Here is a 14,467-nt window from a genome sequence, read left to right on the forward strand (position 1 = left end):
CATTCAAATAGACCAAAAGTTATAAACTGATACATGAGTCTTTTTGAAAATACAATCAAATGTCTATTTTATTTGAAGTTGTTGATGAATTGTAACACAAGCATAAGAGATGATAAACTTATATGTTTTACTGTGATGAATGTGGTTGGCTTATATATATATATATAATTATGCTTATATCTCTTCCTTTGGTGAATAAACTTTATACAAAAACAATTTCACATGATAAAATCCCAATAATTATCCACAAGTAGCAGGACTAAAGCAACTTTCATTGTCAGAGTAATCCAAATCTTAATAAACCTGCAAATTCAATATTTATTTTGTTCCAGATGTTAAGAAAACCGGCATCCTAAGTAACAACAAGTAATGTTTATCAGAGAACAAATATTATTGTTTTGCTGCTTTTCTTTTATAATAGGCTTTTGTAAAGTCTCAATCACTTTCTAGGAAAGTGTATCTTTCAACACTTGTCCAGTTCTAAACATAAAAGTCTAAAACATTTGGAAGAGTTTGTTGTCTGTAAACGTAAAATATATCTGAAAATAATAATATCCTTACTGTGGAAAAGTAAAACAAAATCTGCGACTACTATATTACAAAAGTGTTCCAGAGAATCTCGCACATTTATTAATTTATTACTTAATGCACCTAACTTACATGCACCGTGTTTCTGCCACAATTCAACTCTAATGATCCCCCAAGCCCCAACTGCCTCATACAAATAAAAACAGGAATAGCTATATCAGACTCAGATGACACTATTTTGGTTGAACACACAAGCATCTTGGCAGAAATCCTTCTTTGGCAAAACCATAACATTAGAATTAAATGCTTCAAAATCAAAGTATGGCTTCACCTATTGTTCTTGAATGACTAAGAGAAAGCATGTCCTCTAATTTTGTCATGAGGACTGAGAATTATTGGATGAGGTATTGCTCTTGGCTTGAGAGGAGGTACTCTTTACCTGTGAACTCTGGGTGGAGCTGGAGTCAGTGAAGAAAACTATGTTCTCATGGTTGTCAACAAAGGCTTGAAGGGTCCTTGGAATTGGAGGCAAAGTCACATCCAAGAACCCTTCAAGGATTTGAACCACCTGACCCATGGAAGGTCTATGAGATTCATCATCTTGGACACACCATGAAGCAATTTTTATGACTCTAGTGACCTCTTCAATGTCAGCATTTCCCTCCAACCTAGGGTCCAACAAGCTAAGCACATTCCCTTCTTGGTGGACAGTGTTTGCAGCAAAAGTAGGGAAGAATCTCACTTCACCATCTTTCGATGCCTCAGAGTTCCTCCTACCTGACACAAACTCGAAAAGCATCATTCCATAGCTGTAGACATCAGCTTTGGCAGTGATAGCCACACCTGATATCCACTCTGGGGCAAGATAACCTCTTGTCCCTCTCATGGTAGTGAGGACCCTGCTGAAGTCCCTTCCAACCAGCTTTGCAAGGCCAAAGTCTGCCACCTTTGGAACAAAATCAGCATCAAGGAGAATGTTTTCTGGCTTCACATCACAGTGTATGATGCAGTCTCTACACTTCTCGTGAAGGTAAGTCAACCCTCTTGCTGTTCCAAGTGCAATTTGGTACCTCAGTTTCCAATCCAACACCTTTGAGCTATCTTCCTGAAACATTTTCGAATCCAAGGAACCATTTGGCATGTAATCATAAACCAGAAGTTTTTTAGTACCTTCGGAACAGAACCCGCGAAGCCTTACAAGATTCACATGTTGGACTGTCCCAATTGTGCTCACTTCTGTTCTGAACTGCTTCTCACCTTGGCTAATGCTTTCAAGCTTCTTCACTGCAATGACACTAGAATCAGACAATGTTCCTTTGAAGACAGAGCCAAAACCCCCTCCTCCCAGTTTCTCTGAGAAATTCTTCGTGGCATTTTGCAAATCCCTATACCCAAATGCCACCAATGAGCCCTCCACAGATGTTCCTGTCCCAACATGTCTCTTTCTGCGCCGCAGAATCACAAACACCAAAACAACTAGAAGAACCACCACACCACCAACAGCTCCAGCAACAGCACCAATGAGTGTCCCTTTATTGCTTTTAGAATCATGAAACTCAGACGCTGCAAGTTTGAGAAACAAAGTCTGCCCACTGCTGTCATCTTGAGTAAGCTGTTGCAGGTTCAAGAGATCACCATACCAAATTGAACAACCATTATTGTCATAAGCATATGCAGTACAAGAACAGTTACTCAAGCATGTTGCTTGACATTCCCCAACATTCTCGGCTCCTATGGATTGTGAATGATTAGGCAATTTCATGTTGAGAATTGAAAGGAACCTGTCACTGTCCTTGTTAGAGGAGTTTGGTGAGGCACATTGCAACTCCGACTTTCTCACACACCCCCCTGAGTAATCCGTAAGATTCCAATCAGTTTGTGACTTTGGCTCGTACCCAGTCAAACAACTACAATATGGCATGGAGTTCTCAGTGCAGGTCCCAAATCCACCACAGAAGGCATACACCTCACACTGTTGCCGAGGCTGAGACCAGAACAAATTCCACTGCTGAGCATTCTCCAGCCACGTCAGTTGCTTAATCTGACCCGAGACATCCATAAAAAAGCGAGATATAATAGACTCGTTATACAAGGAGTAGGTGAAGTAGCTCTCGTTCTCGTTGGACACAAAGGTGAAATTGTAGATGTAGTTTAGTCTCATCTCAGGAACCAAGCTGAAAATTTGTCCATTCCAAGAACCACTTGACCAATACTGCTCAGTTTTATTCCAACGAATCAAATACGAATTGCTTCCTTCAGGGTCTAGTTCAAGAGAGAACATTCCCGTTGCAGGATCTTCAACATTCTTCCATGAAGTCAGATACTGTGGCTTCTTTGTTACGTTGTTCAAACTTATCTTGCCACCGGGAAGCCACGTGTCTGTGGGGTGATCAAAACTCTGCCACATAGCATCAGTTGCCGATGCATTAGCCCTATCACTTAATATAAGATTCCCAGAATCTAGAAGCACGGCTACCACAGAACCTGAGCTAGGAGAACTCAAATTCGTTGACCAAACTATATTTTGGGACTGGTCTAAGACCACTAAATTACCATCCAATATTGTTAATTTAGCAGAATTCTTATCAGAAACTGGGTCGTCTCTATTTGCGACCCAAACATAAGTCTTTTGAGATATCTTTCTGTACCACATGCCTATATAGTATTTAGAGTTGTTACCTGTGGTGATGAAACCCAATTCAAAGGTTCCGTTTTGGGAGACAAGAGTTTGATCCCCAGAGAGAGATTGATTTGCTGAGATGGTGGTCAAAGCTGCGAGTGAAGTACAGGTGTGGAAAGAGAAGAAGCATGTGATGAGGAGAGAAAGCCATAACAACGGTGGTTTCTTGTTCAACATGTTGTCAGCGGTTTAATGGTTCCACCGTGCAATTTGCAGAGAAATTTGCAGAGAAGGTAATGAAGGTAGATATTATGTGCTTGGTGGGGTTGTGTGTGAGAAGAAGAAACGTGGAACGGGTCCAATCAATGACCTGGTCGTGTCTGAACGAACAAAGTTAATAGCTTCTCTTCTGTTTTGTCCTGTTACAAGCAAAGTCAACAAATGCTTCTGGAATTCACTGTTCAAACTTTTTGATCTGAAAATTAATGGAGGGTTATAGCACATGTTCTGCCGTGAATTTTGTAGCCACCATTACGAACGTGACCTTCTTAGCTAAGGTATAAAATCAAGTACTATGATAGAGATAAAAATGAGAGTGGTTTGAAATATATACAACAAAAAGTTTTTCACTTTTCTTATTTGTTAATAAGAATGACAATAACTCTAAAATTATTTTTATTTAGAAAATTGAAAACATTTTTATTAGAAAGTCATTCCTAAAATTCATTTTATAAGAAATATAATTTAGATTTATAATATAAAATATTATAGATTGTTCTGGTGATCTATGTTTGGTCCATCAAATGTTATTATGAAATTATTGTCATAAATATCTAGTCAAAGAAGAGATATTATAAAATAGTATATGCAAGTAGAATAACACTTTCATCCCATGGAAGTCCTATTTTTTAACCCAATTTTGGTTAACACACACTATCTACCGTTGACCGTCCGTAAATACGCATATATTAAAAATAGTTTATTTTCTTTGTCATTAGTATGAATTTGTTGTGACGACAAAGACGCCACTGAAGTTGGAAACTATCCACCGTAAGTTATATTTTGTTCAAAAGTTTGTCTTAAATTTTGGTCAATTGAATAATTTTATTTAAGGCCAATTGAGTTTAAGTTGATATTTAAAATGGCATCAGAAACTGTACTTTCCTAGTAATTACTTATTTAATAAATTTGTTTTTTTATATTGATTAATAGAAATAATTTATGAAAAAAACTAAACAATAATAAGACAGCAATCCAGTTCTTATAAAGCATAGAGCATTGATATCATTCGAACTTAAAATTCTTAAAATATTCAGAATATAAAATTTATTTTTATATAATTTTTAAATTTTTATTTCTATTATATATTATACTTAAACTCCTAATATATATATATATATATATATATATATATATATATATATATATATATATATATATATATATTACAATTTTACTTAAGAGATGAGGAAGAGTGTCTTAGGAAATAAGAAACGGAGGTGAATTTTGGTCATTTACAAAGGGGCCACAAAAACAGCTACAAGTCATCCAATAAGTTGAAAAGTCAAATGAAATACATTTACATATATTCATTTATTTATTTGTGGTGTGTGCATCATATTATCCCACTTCATATCATTGATTTAATACTTTATTTAAATTCTTCCTTCCTGACAAATCTTATTATATTCTTGTTTTTGCTTTTTCCTGGTTTCTTAGTTGACATTTTAGACTTTTACATGCCATGCTAATCGTAAGCATGACACGCACATTACGAAACTTCCAATTTCCAAACCTTATATTAGGTAAACAGTGAGAACATCATTAACATTTTCATACCTATGTTTATATTTTTTACCTATATTTTTGCTTTAATAGTTTTTCTTTGTGTATTGAGTCTAACAGACAGCAAGGAAAAAAGAAAAAGAATTTTCATAATATTTTCAAAATGAATCAAAGTTGATACACACAAAATAATGAGACAATGAAAATAAATAACCCTTAAGATGAGAAAGGAAAAAAAGGAAGATCAGAATACAACGGTCAAAATATAACCTAATATTTTGTGAAATCTTTTTACTCTTTCTTTCTAATTTCTGTCCGTTTTTCATATGGACATCAAATTATTTTTTCCTCAGACGCAGGAATCGAGTGATTATATTGAAGACATGGAGTTTGGCCTGCCGTGTTGGTTTTCTTCTTAGGTCTATGCAGTTTCAATTTTAAAAGTCATGAAAATGCATATCAGAACGGTCGTTGTTGTCCACTGAATTAACAATGGGTCTAAGGTTTTCTCCTTCTTTGGAGAATGACCCCTGACAAGAAGTTGATATTCAATATACAGAATTGATTACTTAGTCAAAGAAAAGAAAACCTTATTCCGGTCATAGTTAATTTTATAAATATATTAGTAAGTATCTAGATTTTTTTTACGTGGAGAAAATGTTCAAAGATTAATAAGCTCACTTGACGTCTCATTTAATTTAATGTAGAGGGAACTGAAAAGTAAGAAACAGTAAAGAAAAAGTGACAACTCACTTGCATACTACAAAAATATTTAATTTTAGAAGAGGTTTTTCCATATTTTGGTCGGTTAGTTAATGAAACCGCCGGTAATCCCTTAATTTTATTGTTCTCCAATATTATTGTTCCCTCCCCTTCCGCACCTTATTTCCTTCTAATTCCCCGTGCCCTAACTCTCTCCCTCCCTCCCTGCTGCCTTCATTAAAATTTTTCCCAAATCCCATCCCCGCACCACAATCTTCCCTGCTTCGTGTTCGCGGAGTATCTCTTTCCACTGCATTCATCAAATTTTCCCCCAAACCCTTTCCCCGCACCACAATCTTCCCCTGCTTCGTGTTCATGGAGTGTCTTCCCTTGCTTGGGCTGAGCGTCAAAGTTGAGGTGGCAAGGTTGAGGCGGCGAGGTCGAGGAGGCGAGGCGTCGAGGACTCTGCTGAAGGCGATTTTTATCACTTCCGTCTCCAACCCTTGAAACTCAAATCCTCCTTGGTATGTTCATGTTATCTCTTCAATATGTTCTTTTGGTATGCAGTATAAGGTTTGAACCTGTAAGTTTGTGTAAAATACTTCAATCCAACCACTAGGTCAAACTAGTGGGCCTCACTTCACGATCTAAGGGAACAGGAGGAGTGCGAAGTGTGGAAGATGGCGGATTGTTTCGTCGTGGCTAAGGAGAAATGTGCTGGCTTCTCCAGGGAGAATTGGTTCCCTTTAGGGATGCCAGGATTAGGGTTGCGAAAGGGGTTTTGAGTTCTAAGGGTGTTGGGAAGCTGATTGGTTGGGGATCGGTGCCTGTGAGTGAGAGGAACATGTGGTTGATGAATCAAATGGGTCTGATTGGTGATGATTTGGGAAAAAAAGTTTCTATCAGAGCATTCTAGCAAGGTTCATCAACAGATACCAATATACGGTGAAGTTGAGAAACGATATATTCATGATCCACTACTTTCTCAGGTAAACAATAGGTTCTGGGTGAAGCTAGCTAAGATTTCCATGATATAGATTACTGCAAGAAAATATTTGGTATGGGAAATGTATTTAACCCTGAAATTTGGCAGCTACTTCGTTCAGCAAGTCAGACTTGCAACTTCTAGCACCATTATTGGAAGCTTTGCCTGATTCACTCTCTCCTGGTTTACGTGACATTCTCAGATTGACAGAAGGTTTGTGTATCTTTCTCTGAAGTGAAGGCTAAGCTTTAGCATCAATCCAGCTCCATAGCTGAACACTGTGTTAATGTGGAGGTTTTTTTTTTTATTTGTCGTTGGGTCAATTTAGCTTAAGACATAACTGGATCACATGAAAATGATGCCTTCATCTCCCAATGAAGAACAACTTGACGTAGAAAATTCCAAGTTGGACAAAGACAAAGAAAGAACTCCAAGAAGTGCGAGAGTAATAGAAGTCCACAATCAGGCGTTATTGTCTAGACTTGCATATTGTTTTTCCTCCTGTGGCATGATATTGGTTAACAAGTGTTAGGATATTTATCCTATATTTATCATGATTATATTGTGTCTAGGGTTACCCTATTTATCATGTATTTGTGTATCAATTTATTCTTATAAATAGAAGATTGTGAGAGGGATCAATCAAGCCCTCAAGAATTATTTCTTTTCAATCTTAAGTTGGTATCAGAGCGGGTCGATCCCGCTCTGGTTTCTGTCTCGTAATATATATCTGTCCGGCGCCATAGTTCTTCGTCGCCCGCCGCTGCCCGCCGCTGCCCATCGCTGCCCGCCGCCGGCCACCGTCAACCGCCGGTCACCGTCGCCGCCGCCGGCCACCGTCCGGCTACCGTCACCGCCGGCCACCGTCGTCCGTCGCCGGCCGCCGTTCACCGCCCGCCGTTGCCGGCCACCGTCGTCCATCACTGTCACAGTTTCCTTCGTCTAAACCCTTAGGGTTTTCTTGTTCCTCGCTAGTACTATTTGTCTTCTTCAGAGATGGCGTCTGGCAGTACTCTTTCCTTCTCTGGAAGTCCATCAATTACCTCCGAGGAGCTAAATGGAAAAAATTATCTATCATGGTCTGCTGCTGTTGAAATGTGGTTCCTTGGCCAAGGGCATTATGACCACCTTGAGCGAGATGGAAGCCATGTGCCTACTGAAAAAGCTGATCAGTGGAAACAAGCAGATTTCCAGTTGTGTACCCTGTTATGGCAATCAGTGGAACCCAAACTTCTGGTATCTTTGAGGGCTTTCAAAACTTGTCACTCCTTTTGGAAGAAAGCCCAAAGCATTTATGCCAACGATATTCAACGTCTCTATGACACTACGAACAAGCTTGCATCTCTTAAAATGGCAGACCATGATATGGTGTCCTTCATGGCTGAAGCCCAATCTGCTGTCGAAGAACTTAGGATGTTTTTGGAAGTAGATCCATTAGAGGATATCAAAAAGAAACTAGACAAATTTTACATGGTGTTGATCCTTCGTGCCCTACATCCCGATTTTGATCATCTCAGAGATCAACTTCTAACTAGTCATGAGGTTCCCTCTATGGAAACATTGACCACTCGCCTTCTGCGTGTCCCGGTATCTCAAACTCAAGAAGCGCATGAACTAGTGGAACCATCTGTCATGGTTGCCACACGAGGAAGAGGAGGACGTGGCACTAGAGGAGGAGGACGAGGAGGTCGGGGACGTACTCAATGCACATATTGTAAAAGGATGGGTCATACTCAAGAGAATTGCTACTCCTTACATGGTTTCCCTTCCAAAACCGCCAATATTTCGAAGACTGAAACTTCCACTTCGAAAACTGAAACCTCCACTTCTATGTTTTCTGAGGATGAATATCAAGAGTATTTAAGGTTAAAGTCTAACAGCTTGGCACAACCATCTCAATCTCCCAATACATCAACAGCCTGCGTTTCTCAATCTATGGAATGTCAAAATTCATGGGTAATTGACTCAGGTGCTTCTGATCACATTTCTGGTAATACCTCTTTGTTCTCATCTATTTCCTTTCGAGAAAAACCTCATTTCATAACCCTTGCAAATGGATCTAAAACTTCTTCCAAAGGAGTCGGTCATGTTTCTTTGTCTCCCTCCCTCAATCTCAACTCAGTCCTTTTTGTCCCTAATTGTCCTTTTAATTTAATTTCCTTAAGCCAGTTGACTAAAATGTTAAATTGTTCAATAACCTTTGATCATAAATCTTTTGTTATACAGGAGCGTGGTTCGGGGAGACAGATTGGAGAAGGATATGAAGCTGGCGGATTATACCATTTTGGATCTCGTCCAAGGGTGTCTTGTGTTGCTGCTCCTAATCCTAAAGTGCTACATGATCGACTTGGCCATCCTCATTTGTCCAAATTAAAAAAGATGTGTCCTGAACTTAGTGGTCTCCAAACTTTAGAATGTGAGTCATGTCAATTAGGAAAACATGTTAGATCTTCCTTTCCTAAAAGGTCTCAATCAATATGTAATTCTAGCTTTTCCATCATCCATTCTGATATATGGGGACCTAGTCGTATCTCCTCCTTTGGTTTTAGATATTTTGTTACCTTTATTGATGAATATTCAAGATGTACTTGGGTTTATCTTATGAAAAATCGTTCTGAATTGTTAGTTATCTTTACATCCTTTTTGAATGAAATCAAGAATCAATTTGGTCAAGTAATCAAAATATTAAGAACTGATAATGCAAAAGAGTACTTCTCATCCTCCTTTTCTGCCATCTTGAGTTCCCATGGTATCTTACATCAGTCTACTTGTCCTCATACACCACAACAAAATGGTATAGCAGAACGAAAAAATAGACACTTGGTTGAAACTGCTCGTACCCTTTTGCTTGGTGCCCATATTCCTGTCCATCACTGGGGGGATGCCATCTTAACTTCATGTTATCTTATTAATAGGATGCCCTCCTCCTCTCTTGATAATAAAGTCCCTTTTTCCATTTTGTTTCCTAATGATCCTCTCTTTCATACATCTCCCCGAGTGTTTGGCTGTGTATGTTTTGTTCATGACATGTCTCCAGGTCTAGACAAACTCTCCGCTCGCGCTCTCAAATGTGTCTTCTTAGGCTATTCTCGACTTCAAAAAGGATATCGGTGTTACTCTCCTGAAACTAAGAAGTATTACATGTCTGCCAATGTCACATTCTTTGAACAGACTCCTTACTTCTCTCCATCTGTTCAGGATGTTTCTATCCTCCAGCAAGTCCTTCCTATTCCAATGGCTGAGTCAAATAGCTCCACTGTCTCTGTCATTCCAAGTCTTGATCACAATCCTTCTACACCTGTTTCTCCACATACTGAGATCATCCCACACAGGGCCTCAATGGATAGTCCACCTCCCCAAGACAATGGTGAATCTCCTACTTCAGATTCTTCTCCCTCGTCACCTCCTCCCACGCCTCCTGGTGCAAATGATTCAGCATGGCCTATTGCCCTCAGAAAAGGTACTCGTTCCACTCGGAACCCTCATCCCATTTATAATTTTCTAAGCTATCATCGATTGTCGCCCTCCTATTTTTCTCTTTTATCCTCAGTGTCCTCTGTTGTTATACCCAAGAATGTGAAAGAAGCACTTGATCATCCTGGATGGCGACAAGCTATGATTGCAGAAATGCAGGCTCTTGACCACAGTAATACTTGGGAGCTGGTGCCCCTTCCCCCAGGAAAAAAGGCGGTTGGTTGTCGATGGGTGTATGCAGTTAAAGTTGGTCCTGATGGTGAAATTGATCGGCTCAAAGCTCGGCTTGTTGCCAAAGGTTACACTCAGGTTTATGGTCTTGATTATTGTGACACTTTCTCTCCTGTAGCCAAGATGACTACTATTCGTCTCTTCTTTGCCATGGCAGCCATTCGTCACTGGCCACTTCATCAATTGGATATCAAGAATGCCTTCCTACATGGTGATCTTGAGGAAGAAGTTTATATGGAGCAACCTCCTGGGTTTGTTGCTCAGGGGGAGTCTGGTATGGTATGCAAATTGCATCGATCTCTATATGGCCTTAAGCAATCCCCACGTGCTTGGTTTGGAAAGTTTAGCTCCATTGTTCAAAAATTTGGGCTAAAACGCAGTGAAGCAGACCATTCAGTTTTTTATTGTCATTCTTCTCTCGGGAAATGTGTTTACTTAATAGTATATGTTGATGATATTGTCATTACAGGAAATGATGCTGTTGGAATATCTCAACTAAAAGAGTACTTGTGTAGACATTTTCAAACCAAGGATCTTGGAAGTCTCAAATACTTTTTAGGCATTGAAGTAGCGCAATCAAAAGATGGAGTTGTAATCTCCCAAAGGAAGTATGCTCTTGATATATTACAAGAAACAGGCATGATTGATTGTAGACCGGTAGACAGTCCCATGGACCCAAACCAGAAATTAAGGACAGAAGAAGGTGAATTATTCTCCGATCCAGAGAGGTATAGGAGGCTGGTTGGCAAACTGATTTATCTCACTATTACAAGGCCAGATCTATCCTTTGCAGTTGGAGTGGTTAGTCAGTTCATGCAGGCTCCATGTGTTGACCATTGGAATGCTCTCATTCGCATTCTAAGGTATGTAAAGAAGGCTCCCGGGCAAGGATTGTTATATGAAGATAAAGGAAGCATTCATGTCTCTGGGTATTGTGATGCAGATTGGGCAGGTTCACCTATTGATAGACGGTCTACAACAGGATATTGTGTTTTTCTGGGAGGAAACATTATTTCATGGAAAAGTAAGAAACAGAATGTAGTAGCTCGATCAACCGCGGAAGCCGAGTATAGGGCAATGGCATCATTAACATGTGAACTTATATGGGTGAAACAATTCCTTCAAGAGCTTAAATTTTGTGACATCCATACTATGAAGATGTATTGCGACAATCAAGCTGCTCTCCACATTGCATCAAATCCAGTGTTTCACGAGAGGACTAAACATATAGAAATTGATTGTCATTTTGTTCGTGAAAAGTTGTTGACCAAAGAAATATGTACTGAGTTTATTGGGTCAAACGATCAACTCGCAGATGTATTGACTAAGTCATTAAGGGGTCCTCGGATTGAGTTTATTTGTTCCAAGCTTGGTACATACAATTTGTATGCTCCAGCTTGAGGGGGAGTGTTAGGATATTTATCCTATATTTATCATGATTATATTGTGTCTAGGGTTACCCTATTTATCATGTATTTGTGTATCAATTTATTCTTATAAATAGAAGATTGTGAGAGGGATCAATCAAGCCCTCAAGAATTATTTCTTTTCAATGACATTCTCAGATTGACAGAAGGTTTGTGTATCTTTCTCTGAAGTGAAGGCTAAGCTTTAGCATCAATCCAGCTCCATAGCTGAACACTGTGTTACTGTGGAGGTTTTTTTTTTTATTTGTCGTTGGGTCAATTTAGCTTAAGACATAACTGGATCACATGAAAATGATGCCTTCATCTCCCAATGAAGAACAACTTGACGTAGAAAATTCCAAGTTGGACAAAGACAAAGAAAGAACTCCAAGAAGTGCGAGAGTAATAGAAGTCCACAATCAGGCGTTATTGTCTAGACTTGCATATTGTTTTTCCTCCTGTGGCATGATATTGGTTAACAAGTTTGTACTTTCCAGCTATGATTTCAATGTTGGGATATCTTTGATGTTGTACCAGGTATTTGTTTTTGTGTCCTTGGAATCATTTCCCCCTTGCCCCTTTGTTTTTTAGGTTTCTAGTTTTTTCATATATATGTTTGTGGATTACTAGTTCATCACAACTCATTTGGTTCCACCTTTAGCATTTTTTGTTCTTAGAGGAAGAACCTAAACAAGTTCCCAAATGCCATACATATATATGGAAATCATCATTTTAATTGGAATAGATGTTTGTGGATGTAGTGTTCTTGATCTTCATTGAGCAATCTTATCAATATAAATCCACTATTTGACATAACACAATTCATTTTGGTTATGAAAACAGGATACTAAAATAAAACATGTTGCTCACTTTGAAACAGTTCATTTTCTTGTAAGTTGAAAGTAAATACTCACATGAACAAGATTCTTAGAATCTTTCAGCTGTGTCTGTTAATTTAAACTGCTACTTTTTCCTGTGCATTGATTTGGTCTGCATAGTGATGCCTAATCTTTGACTTGGTTCATGTTTAGGGGAAGTAATTTCTGAAAAATATGTTCTAGAATATGGCACTGATTGTTTGGAGTTGCATGTTGGGGCTGTTCAATATTATAAGTGTGAATAAATTCAATATAGAGTATGCAATGTTTGCTAGGATTGAAGCTTGTAGGATGAGTGGAGTAGAAATGATATTACACTCTTAACTTTCGGGTTTATTGTTGTAACTTTGTTGAGAATTGGATTGAAGTACTTGCGTGCAAGAATTTGTTCTGATGCTGTTGACAATAATGTATCTAAGCCACATAATCTGGAAGTTTAGCTTTACTTAAGAATGCAACTACCATGTTTACTTTTTGTTTGAAAGAAGTTATCAATTACAAAATATCAGTAGTTCCTGAAAAAAGAAATATTGGTGCTCCTGAAAAACATATTGGTAGAGAAACATTTTCATGTGGGGTCTACTAAGCTTTCTATTCATTTCCATCTAAATTGGTTAGTATAATTGGCTAATGAAATTGAAAGCAAAAATGTCTATAGCCGAGAAATAAAAAAATGGACCATATAAATGACTACACTGCTAAACTTAGGGTGGTGCTCAAGAGACAAATGAAGGATAATATCATTGATTCAGGTTACAGTCTTATTCTAAATATAAATTACATTTACCTAATTTTTAAAATTGATCAAATTTATTATAATTTTATCCTGCTTAAAAAGTTAAAGTTAAAATTAGTTTTCTAATTTGTTTTTTTATCAAATCCTCTAAGATTTATTATTCGTTTTGTTTAAACTTTCTTATAGTGAATTTTTTTTACTGGACTAAAATAAAATAATTTACGGACTACATGAAAAATATAGTAATCATAAATATTTTTTAATTTGTTCTAAATAGATAAGCCTTTAAGTTTTCTTATGAAAACACTTTTTCAATATTTTTAGAAAGAGTTTGGTGGCTTTCTAAAGAAGAGTTTTATTAGAGTATTATATTTGTTTGTAAAATAAGTGTTTAAGATTAATCAAAAGGAGTGTTATAGAATTATGTTGTGTAATTTATCACATATCAAAAGGAGTGTTATAGAAAACTATAGGGTTATGTGTATATAGATATATATCTTAATTTGATTTGTTTCAATCTTACATCTTTATATTTCTTTTTATGACAGCTGAATTCATTACAATATAGAAGGATAAATTTTGAAGAATTCTGTGCAGTTGTGTTAAGTGTGCATCAACTTGAAGTTCTTGATCGTTCTATGAACTTTATGTATCAAATTCAACATTGTTAAAGAATATCTTTCTCAGTCATATTTTTAGTATTTTAATTTAGTATTGAACATCTTTCTTTTTAATTTTTATACATGAACAATTAAATGTATGAATTATATTAATATATTGAACAATGTAGTTTATTTTATATATAATATTCAGCTTTAGTACATATTATTTCATTGTTTGCGTGGTTATTAAAATTAATTTGATCATAATTCTATTTTATCACAATCAAAAACTAAAAAGAAAAAAAATTTGCAAACATTTCCGGCGGTTTTTCCAAAATCCCTGCAAATACTGGTGGTTTCTGAGGAACCCCCGTTAATATCGGCGGTTTTTCAAAAACCCCTGTTAATACCGGCGGTTTTTCAAAAACCCTTGCTAATACCGACGGTTTTTCAAAAACTCCCGCTAATACCGATGGTTTTTCCAAAACCCCCGGTAATACTGACGGTTTTTTGAAAAACC

The 14,467-nt window shown here is 37.4% G+C and overlaps 1 pseudogene; it reads right to left on the reverse strand.

The window, feature by feature from the left end:
* Nucleotides 1-571: 571 nt before the first annotated feature.
* Nucleotides 572-3,526, reverse strand: LOC148197090 (G-type lectin S-receptor-like serine/threonine-protein kinase At2g19130 pseudogene; annotated as a pseudogene).
* Nucleotides 3,527-14,467: the final 10,941 nt, after the last annotated feature.

Source organism: Vigna umbellata, chromosome 6, assembly GCF_029865625.1.
Source record: "Vigna umbellata cultivar VRB3 chromosome 6, Vumbellata_1.0, whole genome shotgun sequence".
Lineage (NCBI taxonomy): Eukaryota > Viridiplantae > Streptophyta > Magnoliopsida > Fabales > Fabaceae > Vigna > Vigna umbellata.